This window comes from Labeo rohita, chromosome 3, assembly GCF_022985175.1.
Source record: "Labeo rohita strain BAU-BD-2019 chromosome 3, IGBB_LRoh.1.0, whole genome shotgun sequence".
NCBI classification, from domain to species: Eukaryota; Metazoa; Chordata; class Actinopteri; order Cypriniformes; family Cyprinidae; genus Labeo; species Labeo rohita.
Genome location: NC_066871.1, coordinates 20,169,655 through 20,181,813, shown reverse-complemented (window position 1 = coordinate 20,181,813; position 12,159 = coordinate 20,169,655).

The window sequence follows — 12,159 nt, the reverse complement described above, 5'->3', positions numbered from 1 at the left end:
CGACTGAAGAAAGAAAGACATGAACATCGTGAATGACAAGGGGGTGAGTACATTATTTGTAAATTGTTGTTCTGGAAGTGGGCTTCTGCTTTAAGTTTTGCAAGTAAGTTGCAAGCTGTACGTGTTTGATTCACTAAAAAGAACTGACTTAAAAAATCGATCCCGCTATAATCAATCAGTGGATGTGACACAACGTGACATGACAAATTCTCAACAGTAAACTGAAGCCTTGTTCTATTTATGACATACTGACACAAAGTTCAAATGATTTGCAGTGGTTGGTTTGTCTGGTTTGCATCCAGTGTAGACAGCTTTTATGGTGTGTGCACACCAAAAGTGAAATTATTATTTGCGCAAATGCATTACACATAAAGTCAATGCCTAGACGTGACTAAAGCCGCGAAAGTGTGATATTCGCCTTAGTCGCATCTTGAAAAAATAGAAAAAGTGAAAAAAAATTAAATGCAAGCTGAAAATTCACATGACATGTTGTTGCACAAGAAAGTCATTACTGATTGTACCAGAAAATGTTTTAATGTTTTTATTTGTGCGAGTTACACGAAAAACACCCTGTGAGTAAGCTATGGTGAGCAAACCAAACACAAAGAGAATGTTCTCATTACATTATCCATCTAGATCAGGGGTGTCAAACTCAGTTCCTGGGGGCCGCAGCCCTGCACAGTTTTGTTCCAACCCTGCTCCAACACACATACTATGCAGTTTTCAATTAAGCCTGAAGGACTTGATTAGTTGGATCAGGTGAGTTTTATTAGGGTTGCATCTAAACTCTGCAGGCCTGCGGCCCTCCAGGACCGGAGTTTGACACCCATGATCTAGATTATTCCCAGGATGTTTTTGTGTCACTCGCTAATAGAAAATCACTGCGTAATGATTTCCTCCATTTTCAACCCGGACGTCTCAATGAGCTCTTCACTGATTGGTTGTGCGACAACGCGTCATGTGAATTTTTAGCTTGAGATGAAATGTTTCAACTTGCGCGGAAGATGCGATTGCGTGTATTCATGGCAATTGCGTCGCCCAGTGTGAATTCTATTTGCGTCTTTGCATTGACTTTGTATGTAACCTACTCATGCAAATAATAAAATTTGCTTTTGGTGTCCACACACCATTAGATGTTGTGGCGCAGTACAGCATGACATGACTATTGTTGCGGCTAGGGTAGAGTGCGTTAAAATCATTTTTCAGGTATCAGAGGCTGTATGTTTTTGATTTATTAAAATAAACAGGTTCATTAGAGTCAGATGGACTACGTAGTTGCACTGTATATTTTTGATTCCATAATAATGATCTATTCAATACAGTCAGACATTCAGGAATCAGTCTACACTGGTTGCCTGTATGCTCTTGATTTATTAAAGAGAACAGGCTCATTACAGACTTTCATGAATCAGTCTATTCTGGTTGCCCTGTATATTCTTGATTCATTAACAAGAACCTGCTTAATAGTCAGCTGTCCAAAAATTAGACTCAAATGTCTCATATGAGTCATTTGTTTGGGAATTAGACTGCACTGATTGTGCTTTCCTTTTTGATTCAGAAGTGATGTTGCAAAACCATTAAATAATTGACCCTTCGCAAAAACTCGCCCTCCTCAGTTACTGTTTCTATGTTGGACAAGCCATGCTGCTCTCACACTACACATCATGTTCTCACACAGTAAAAAAATACATTGCAGAGCAAAGAGGAAACTGACAACAAGCCAACAGACAAGACAGAGCAGATTACTTCTGGTATGAAACAAGGTCTCAGCTTTCAAATTTTGTCTTTTTTTTTTTTAAGAAATTCAATAAATTCAGTTTTATGGCTCTTTAATGTGTCGTGACAAACCTGACACTGTATTCCCTCAGTTCAAGCTGATTATGAACTGCTTGTCTTTTCATATTTACTTAAAGCACAAAGTAAACATTAATGAACATCAGAACGTATTTTATTTCAATCACAGAAAGACGTTAATACAGAACATTTTAGTTAATCTACTCTCCTGTCTGATTTGTTTGTCAGACAAGATTAGGCATTATGATTGGTCAGACTGCCTGTCAATCAAGCTCTTTGCAAATGGTCAATTAAATACATTAGTACAGTGTTCAGTCTGCATCAGCAGAAGAATGCATGTGCGACTGTTAATGGAACCATTGTGTTCTGTTTTTTTGTTGTTGTTTTTTTTATATCCTATTCATGACTAATGTTGTTTCCCTGTTCAGGTCCCATGGCATTATTTGGGGTTAAAGTTAGCAGTCCAGTGAACTTGTCTAACCTCTGCCTCAGTGTCCAGTAAGGCATTGGGTCCCCCACCTCCCAGCCATATGGTCCAGTAGCGGCTGGGTGGAGGTGTCTGAATGGCATGCAGACTCTCTGTGACGATTCCTCGTTATAGAGGTAAAAATAGACAACAGACACCTCGTCGTGTCACCTCACTCTGACATCAGTGTGAGACAGATGGTGCAAATTAATGACGGTGAAACAGAAAGAACTGGAGATCGCAAAAAAATCACTTCTGAAACAACAACCATGGCGAATAAACAAATTAAAGGAGTGGCAGAGATGTCCATTGGTAATTAGTGCTGGGACTCTGCTGCAACTCTGCCTTTGAGAGAACCCTGTGTGAACTTCTTTATAATGCTCAAACAGGCCACTATTTAAAGTTCTAAGATCGTGCTTGGCTAGCAGTTGCTGGTCTGTCACCTTTTTTCTTTATATTGACTTCTTTTATTTTAGATAAAGTGCTTTATAATGTTAGCCGGGTTCAAAATGCACCAGTGGTGGATGAAATGAAGAAACTTACTGTCCATAAATATTTCTTACTGCCCACTTTGTCATATTTTTGTTTTGGTGAATTAATGTCAGATATATGTTTTGTATGTATGTCACCAAAACTTTTTGCATCCACTAAGGGAAAAGAGTTGTAACTGATATGTCCTTTAGTAGACATTTTAAAAAGTCATCTCTTAAAGGGATAGTTCAACCAAAAAATTAAAATTCTCTCATTAATTACGCACCCTCATGTCCTCATCTTCAGAACACAAATTAAGATATTTCTGATGAAGTCTGAGAGCTTTCTGTCCCTGCATAGACAGCAACGTAACCAACATGTTCAACGCACTTTCAGGAGAGTACCACAATGCCGGTGCACTGATGTAGAACCCGGATGCGTTGTTTTCAAGCAGAGCAAAGTACACGCATTTGTGATACTCTCGTAAATGTGCGGTGAAGACACTGAGAAGAGAAGAAATTGTTGGCTGAAGTCGTTATTTTAGTTATCTTCGCACACAAAAAATTCTCGTAGCTTCATAACATTACGGTTGAACCAATTTTATCAATGTACTTACAACCTTTCTGAGCCTTGAACGTGGTAGTTGCACTGCTGTCTGTGCAGGGCCATAAAGCTCTCGGATTTCATCAAAAATATTGTGTGTTCTGAAGATGAACGAAGGTCTTATGGGTTTCAGTTTTGGATGAACGGTCCCATTAAGTCAGCAATATTTTGATGATCATTCTTAGAATTCAGTTTAAACCATGTGAAGTTGCAGTTCCTAATACATTTTATTTTTCATCCAAATGTTAACAGGTATTGTGAGCGTTGATTTTGGACCGTGTCTGTTACCCATTGCTGATTTGGTTAAGACTTGCTAGTTGGTTTTTCCATGTAAATTGCAGGGTCACGTGGTGTCAGACTTTTGCGTGTGAGACTGGTGGCTTTCTGAAATAGAAGAAATGAGGCAGAGGAAAGATGAATGTAAATATAGCCCTGCAGGAAAGCTCCCTACTGAATGACCTCTGACAGCCGTTTGCGTTAAATAGCGTTGTAGTTCAGAGATTCAGGCTTTATTGCACAGGTGCTCAGGGAACAAGAGAGGCCTGAGAGGATCTAAAGCATTATTAAAGCTCGGAGAATGTGTGTATATGAAGGAGAGAGAGACGTAGAGGGTTAAAGAGGGAGATCAGGAAGTTATGAAAAGAAAAGGTAACAATTACACAAGAAAGTTCCAGAATTTATATGAAGGACCAGCTATGAAGGTTAACATACGGATGAGGGTCATCATGCACCTTTTTATGAAAGGGCAGCAATAGCAGTCTAAGTGTGCTTGTATGTATTAATTTGTATTAGTTAGCTCTAATAAAATGTAAATGCAATAATAATTAAGTGTTATATAGTGATATAATAGTTAGATGTAAGACTTGTTAGTTTTTAATCATACAGTTTTTAATAACGTGCAGTGGGACTTGTGTTCAAATCTAATCCCACCTAATATACAAATCATCATGCATTTTCACTGAATAGAAGACAATGCTTTGCCATTTAAAAATAACAATAATTTACAGATTAAGCAATCATTTACCAACGACTTAAATATCATTAGTTGCCTACACTATTTGATCTAATTTCAGTTTCACTGTTTAAATGAAGAAAGAAAAAAAAAAGATAAAAATGTTAATATAACTTGCTTTAAAAATAGTATACTAAACCTGGAAACACTTAGTTAACATGATAATTTAATGAATAATTTCCAAAAATGATTATTATTTCCTAACAAAAAAATTAAATCCTAAATTATTTAAATGTTACTGTATTAATTAAACAACAATAGTAACAATTAATAATAGTAATAATAGTTACATGATTAGACCGACCAAATTCATATGTGAATGAGAATTTAGGTTTTTGTTTCACATACTGTACAATAATCATGCAATTTATTATCCTTAAAAAAATTGTATTCATAATCTCCTAGTCGAATTAGTTTTTGATACAGAAATGAGTTATAAGATTTTAAAAAATGTAAGAAACAGGAACCAGAAAAAATGACTTTCTTATGTCCTGTGTGATCGTTCTCTGTGCTCTCCAGATCTATATTTGATAACTGTGCATGATGATGACAGATTATTGTGTGGGAATTTCACGTGTCTTGTTTAAATGTAAAAGTTAAATTGGTTAAATGACAGGCAGATTGCATAGTGGGAGGTTTGTATCCAGATTGCAGGGAAGGCTCAGTAGCTGAACTGTTGATTCTTGTTCACTCCTGTCTCCTGCCAAATAAGCATGACAAACAGTCTGCGGGTGAGTTTACACAAGAAACTTTCTGGTAAATCTGTTTTGTTTTAAGGTGCCATTGCATGTTCATTTCATATTCATTTTCCTGGTAAAAGAAACCTTTACACATTCTGTTTAACAACTCTTCAGCTTCATTTTTGTAGAACGCGACATTGTGTGCATATATTATCATCAAGGCAATTTCATACATACCCTCGATTATACAGTTATTGTACATAGAAATGTATTTCAATACCACTTCCACATATGGAACCAGAAATTACATTCCTGCTATGGTAACCAAGGTCCCATTTGCGCAAAAGGATTGACCTCAATAATGCACCATGCTCTTTAATAAACGTAATTGCTCTGGCGCCCCATTGGCTTCATGTAACTGCAAGCAGTCCCCTCCTCTCCATCTTGATGTGGCACCTGCGCAACACCTTAGAGAGCACGAGTTTGTTGTCCATTCTTTCATTACACTCTTGTTCCATTTCAAACATTTAGGGTGGGGGGAGTTGTTTTGGGAGGGGAGGGACACCAGATGGCCACCCCTCTCCAGAGGTCCGGTGGAGAGCGGCTAAGTCATCCACTCCGACAGACTGGCTCTTCCCCAGCTGAGGGGCCGTGTGCCAGCCTGAGCCCATATGGCCTCCCTGGCGCCGCAGCCAGGCTCTGGGTGGGCACACCGTGGGTGGCCTGAGCAGCGCTCACCCACCCTGAGGCTCTGCCCACAGGCATGAGGCTGGTCATGGAGAAGATGAGGAGGTGGAGGTGTGGACTTTACAATTTTGGGTGATCTGTGGCATCACTGAACAACTATCGCTACCACAGTTGTTGACAGTTGGTGTTTTCTGTTGCACTGTAAAAAATAAATCTGGGAAATTTGTGGCAAAAATCTGGCAGCTAAAAAATATGGTAGCAACATTTCAGCTTTTACAGAACTGAATGTAAATTTACATAAAAATGTATAATTCATTTATTGATATGGTGACACATATTAGGGTAACATATGGTAATACTAAACAATGCAATGGACATTAAACAAACATCATATGATGCAAAATAAAGCCCAAATATTCATAACTGATAACAAAAACTACTAAGAAACATAACTGTTTAAAGGTATCGGATGTCCATTTTCCACAAGTTGATATGATTCTTTAGGGTCTTAATGAGAAGTCTATAACATACTTTGGTTAAAATTTCTCAGTGATTGTGTAAAAACACCCTTTTTATCTTGTCAAAAACAGCCCTTTTTAGAGCGAGTCGTTCTGTTGCGTTTGCCTTTAAATGCTAATGAGCTCTGCTCACCCCGCCCCTCTCCTACGTAGTGTGATGAGCCAAAATTGTTTACTTTTGCCGCATTTAGCCGCAAAACTTGCTAACTAGCACATTATTAAGAAAGGTGATTTGCAAAGATGTATTAAAAACATCTTCTGCTGTAGGTGAAGCTGGATCACGAATGATTCACGCGAATATAGACGCATTTATGTAGATCGCTGGGCGCATTTCCTTCTAAAACGAAAGTAGCATCAAAACAATGGCAGTTGGACTGTTTACAGTTGACTCCGCTCACTTAGGGCGGGTCTAAGGTAAGGCGGCTGTGTCAGTCAACCATTGTGGGAGTGGCTTTGTCCATGTGACATCACAGTGACAAGAAACTGAGAAGCCTGATTTGAAAAAGGGGATATTACTTATAAAGAATTTTTTTTTAAATACCATTTTCTGAGCAGTATGACATCATACTGTTTAGCTCCGCCCACAACCGCTGATAGACTGTCCTATATTAGCATATTCCGCCCTCAGCCAGTTTGAGCAGCTGTAGTGACAACAATGTCTCGTAAGTAATGCAGGTGTTTTGTAGTTGAATTTAAAAGTGAACATAAGAGTCTTCATTTTCTCCCAAAATCAGAGCCAATGAGAATGCAGTGGATTAGTTTTGATGATAATGTGTCACTGAAGACACAAAAACAGAAGTGAGGGGTGGGCAGTAGCTCACTGTCATTTAAAGAGACATGCACCAAAACAGGTCGCTGTGAACAGAGCTGTTTTTGACAAGGTAAAAAGGTGTTGTTTTACATGAACATTGAGGAATTTGTCCACTTTAACAGGTTTTACAGTCACACTTTTACAGTCCTTTATTGTTAGAATTACAAAAAATAGCAACTGAGTGTAATGCTATAATTTTTGAGTTTTGCATCTGGTAAAAATCAAGCTGTTTTAGGCGTTTGATGTATTCTTCAGTATTCAATGCTTCTGCAGTATTCTAAAAAATGAATGTGTGAAGGTTCACTAATAAACAAGGAATTTTAAAAGTAGAAACCGTCAGCTGTGCTGGCGACAGCATAATAATGGCTGAATGACATTTAGTGCTAGTTTGAGTGTCTGTCAGACCTGATCGCACTGTTTATTTTGCCATGACGATGAGTTCCAAAAACGGCTAGTGCACAGAAAGCTTGAAGTGTCTCATGTTGCTAGGAAACATTTCAGTGGGCTCTCTCTGTCAAAGAAACTTATGTGAGTGATTCAGAAAAATTCTGTCTGGAGACAAAATGCAGATAGATGACACATGTCTGGTTGTGTGCATACCTTCTGGTGCAATGCTGGACCAAACGTTGTTATCCTGTCTGACCACAATTCCCATTCACTGTGGTGTTCACCATTTTAGAGCTTTATTTTTGTGAGTAAAAAAGGTTTTAGGAATATTTTGACAAAATGTATCAAGTTTGATTCTGTGCCCAGGGTTTGCAAAGTGTAAAATGAATGTGAAAAGCCACAGAAGTACAAATATAAACACATCCCTTTTCCCTGGTGGTAAATAGTGTGTAATCTGGTTAACTCACTGTGTCCGATCCCTGAATGAGAGGTCTATTAGGCAGTCTGTCATTAGAGGGATTACATGTGCTATTATCAGCCACAGTCTGGATACTCATACTGAACAGGCCAGATTGATTCAATCACACACATTAATAGAGTGGATGGTGTGAGGACTACAGAACAGAATTTCAGACATTAATGGGTATGGATATATCAATAATAACGCTGATGCTCTTTGCTGTATTTATTAGTTACATGCGCACAGTGATTGTTATGAAGCCCAGCATGAAGAGCAGAGATGTACACAAAGCAGAGAGTTTGAGACACAAATGTGTTTGAGTATAAAGAATGCTCACACGTAGCCCTAAATGTTATGACATTTGCCTTTCAGTGCTTTCCTGATCCAGATAACTGACCTTTCCCTTCTGCTTTCCCTGTCGATGAGCCAACAGAGGAGACTGCAATCCGAATGCATGTTTACAGCGAGCCTCTGTTACACTTATTTATGGATAGCAATCTTAACACATCTCTCATGTTAAGCAGCATTAACACCTGCACTGTACTGATGTTAAAATAAGCTGTGAAAAAATCTTTTGTAAATCTTTTTATAAATATAGTGTACGAAATCTGAAAACAATTAGTTTATAAAAGACACATTTTGAATAAATGAAAAAAATGAGGCACAGATTCATCTTGGATTTAATGTAAAAAATTCACAAATTGAAATAGAAATAAATATATATATAATAAATATATATAATTAGTAAATATTTAGTTAAATGTGTGTGTGTGTATATATATATATATATATATATATATATATATATAAGAAAACAGTTCTGGTCCTCGAATCTGATTGGCCGAGAGGAGTGCGATATTCTAGTGAAGGGGTCCCCTAACTCGGTCCTGGAGGTGTCCTGCAAAGTTTATCTCCAACTTTCCTCAACAGCTGGGGTTAATTGGGGTTGGAGCTAAACTCTGCAGGACATTGGCCCTTCAGGACCGAGTTTGGGCATCCCTGTTCTAGTGATATTGAAACTCCAACCATTTCACCATTTGTATCACTCCGTTGTGGTATGTTTTTTATAAATAATACTGTATTTGTGTCATGAAATGTAGTTTTAAGACTTTTATTAAGCGAGAATGTACTTGTTTAGACTTCGAATATGCAGTTTGTTAATAAAGATAACGTCTATTTAAAAATTTGCTTCAGTGTTTTCGGAGATGAGAGCTCTAGGAGGTCAGTGGCCGTTCAGCGCTCATGAACTTGCCGAAAGCAGGCTTACCTCGGCCAGATCTTCTGGAATTTGTTGCTGGCTCTAATGTCTTTATAGTGATTAAAGGATTAGTTTACTTCCAGAACAAAAATGTACAGATAATTTATTCACCCCCTTGTCGTCCAAGATGTTCATGTCTTTCTTTCTTCAGTCGTAAAGAAATTATGTTTTTGTTTTTTTTTTTTGGCATTTTTTGCAACAGGACAGATCAGAATTGCCAGGAAGCAAAGTGGGAGAGAGAGGGCGGGTGGGATTGGGAAAGGTCCTCGAGTCAGGATTCAAACACGGGACACCACGGAGGGCAACGATGCTGTATAAGATGTAGGTAATCACATTCGCCCAGTCCATCTCTCTTTTATAATATTCTACTTTATCATAGTGAGCGTTTAATACAGTAATACAATAAGTTTTCAGTGAAGTAACCCAGTTCCTTCATTACTAGTTTTAAAGTGACATTTCCAAATTTTGAATTGAGAGTCGAATCCATGGTGGAAGGAAGTAGTTCAGCACAAAAGAGTGTTTTTAAAGACACTCCATTGTATTAATATCAAATATTAGTCAAGACTTGATCAAGATGCTATAACATCATTTTAAATTTGGTATGGGCAGCAATTTCTTCCAGTGGGAATTGGGTGAAAATAGGAAGTTAATTCCACACTGCAATTGGTTTAATGTATATGTAGACCAATATATTTGACGTTTAATTTACATCAAATCAATGTCATGTCAAATTTTTTTTTTTTTTGGACATCTTTTCAACATCAAATGCCCACTGGGTATATGTACTTATACTAATATTTTAGGAAAAGTTAAAAGTTATAATACAGCGTGTACAGCGTGTATTGTCTGTAACAGAGGTGCCCAAACTTTTTCATACGAAGGGCCAAAAATCAAACTTAGTTGTGGGCTATGGGCTGAAAGTAAATGTTTCATTATTATTGAATGCATCATTATATCCAACTATATTACATCACAATGTATTCAAATAAATAAAATATCACATTAAATAATTAAACAAAAAATGGATTTTTCAATTCACTAATACTGTTTTTGTTATTTCAAAGCAAAAATGTAAAACTTTTTTTCCCATTCCCCCCCAACCCCCCAACCCCCCAATTTTGATATGGCATGACAGGTCAAATGAATGGTCATTATAGGCCAACTTTGACCAGTGAGCCCTAGTGCACTGTATATAGAGACAGAGCGCATTTTGCTTGGAGGAAGCGGCTTCCTTGTCATTTCTCACTTATAATAAAAAACAGAACAATGTCTAAAAGCTTCTATGTGACAAGGTGTACATTAAACAAACTAAAAAACCCAGAACTACGCTTTTATAAGCTGTCGACCCAAAAAACTTTTTTGTCCCAGTGGGCGTGGTTTTCAGATTATGCCTCATGTCGCTCTGTCTCTGCGGGATGGAGACTTTACTGTAGCATGTTTACGTTCTTTAGATACCTACATTAGAAATGTTCTATCAATCACAGTACAGTTATTCCGGTTGAACGTACAGCAACATGTAAAAGAAAAAGACATAAACAAAGGAAAGAAACTGTGCTTTGTGAAACTCACTGTACTTGCTAATGTGTAACAAACAACAGTGTCAGAGGTGATGATGATAATGATGATGACAGCGGAGACCCCTGCAGGGAAACATCACCATGCTCTGACTCAAGGCTCAGACAGAGCAGGTCAGGCCCTGCTGATCAGCACATCACAGCTAACCAGCCTCAGGTTACAACTGTCAGTCTCAGCGATCAGGAATAGTCAGATTTCACTTCACTGCTCTGCTTACATTAGCATATATACCCTTACTATTTATACTTTTGTGAAAACAGATACAGTATCAACAATAACTGGCATTTCATTATTATGTCAATCGCTCAGTGCTGTCATCAATCTCTGAACCTCTTTCAACTTGCTGTAAACTTTTCACTGACCTCTGTTTAAGATTTTACATTTGTACAGTATTATATTTTGATTATTGAGTCAACAGTTTGTGGGGAAATTGAGCTATGACAGTTGGTTTTATTTCGGTTGTATAGTTTATTTTGTTTTTATGCTTCAAATGAGGACATCCCCAAATGTGCCCGAAGGGAGGTTGATATTTGTATATTTAGTTCTCGTCTGGCGACAAATTTATCCCCACAGTATATCTAAGTAAGCCCACCCACACTATAGAAGTGGTCTGCTGCTGATGACACATATGGCCAATTAGAGGTGGACGAGGTGATGATTATCTAAGCTGAAAGCTTGTTCACACATGGCAGGTGACCAGTCTGCCAGGAGGAGATACCGACCAAGAAACTCACCGGGAGCCTTTCACTTTTTCCTCTTTACTTTCTTTCTTCTCACTTCCCTCTCTCTCTCACTCCCTCTGTCTATACCGCTCCACATCCATTGCTGTTTCGAGTCAAACTCTACCCCCCCCTCAATCAGCAGGTTTTTCCCAGTCTTTCAACACTATGAGGAAGTGTGTGACACAGGGAGGCGGTAGCAGAGGTGCGGAGTAATATTCCTTTCATAAATCATGCAGTAAGAGATGTCAGAGGGGTAATTGTGCTTCTGTGAGTCCTCTTTAAAGGGGGGGGGTTATTACTGGGTTAACACACAGTGCCGCCCCTCCATTCCACCAGCATTACACACTCATCAGGGAATAATCAGAGTGGAAACGGCAAACTCTTACTCGCAGGAGTTTAGACGATTAGACGGTGAGTGTGTGAAAGGACGCACAGATGCTTACATACACATCCACACATATTTGGAGTGTTATGTCAAGAAATTTAATTTTGCCAGTTATTTTTTGTCTTAATAACTCTATCTATCTATCTATCTATCTATCTAGATATCTAACTTAATGTTTTTCATTGGATATAGTGTTTGGTTAGAAATAAATACTGAGAACACAAAACTCATTGTGTAAATTAATAAACAGGTTAAAGGAATAGAAAAATAAAAATTTGCTACCCTCAGGCCGTCTGAGATGTAAACGAAATTTAGCATTACATCACTTGC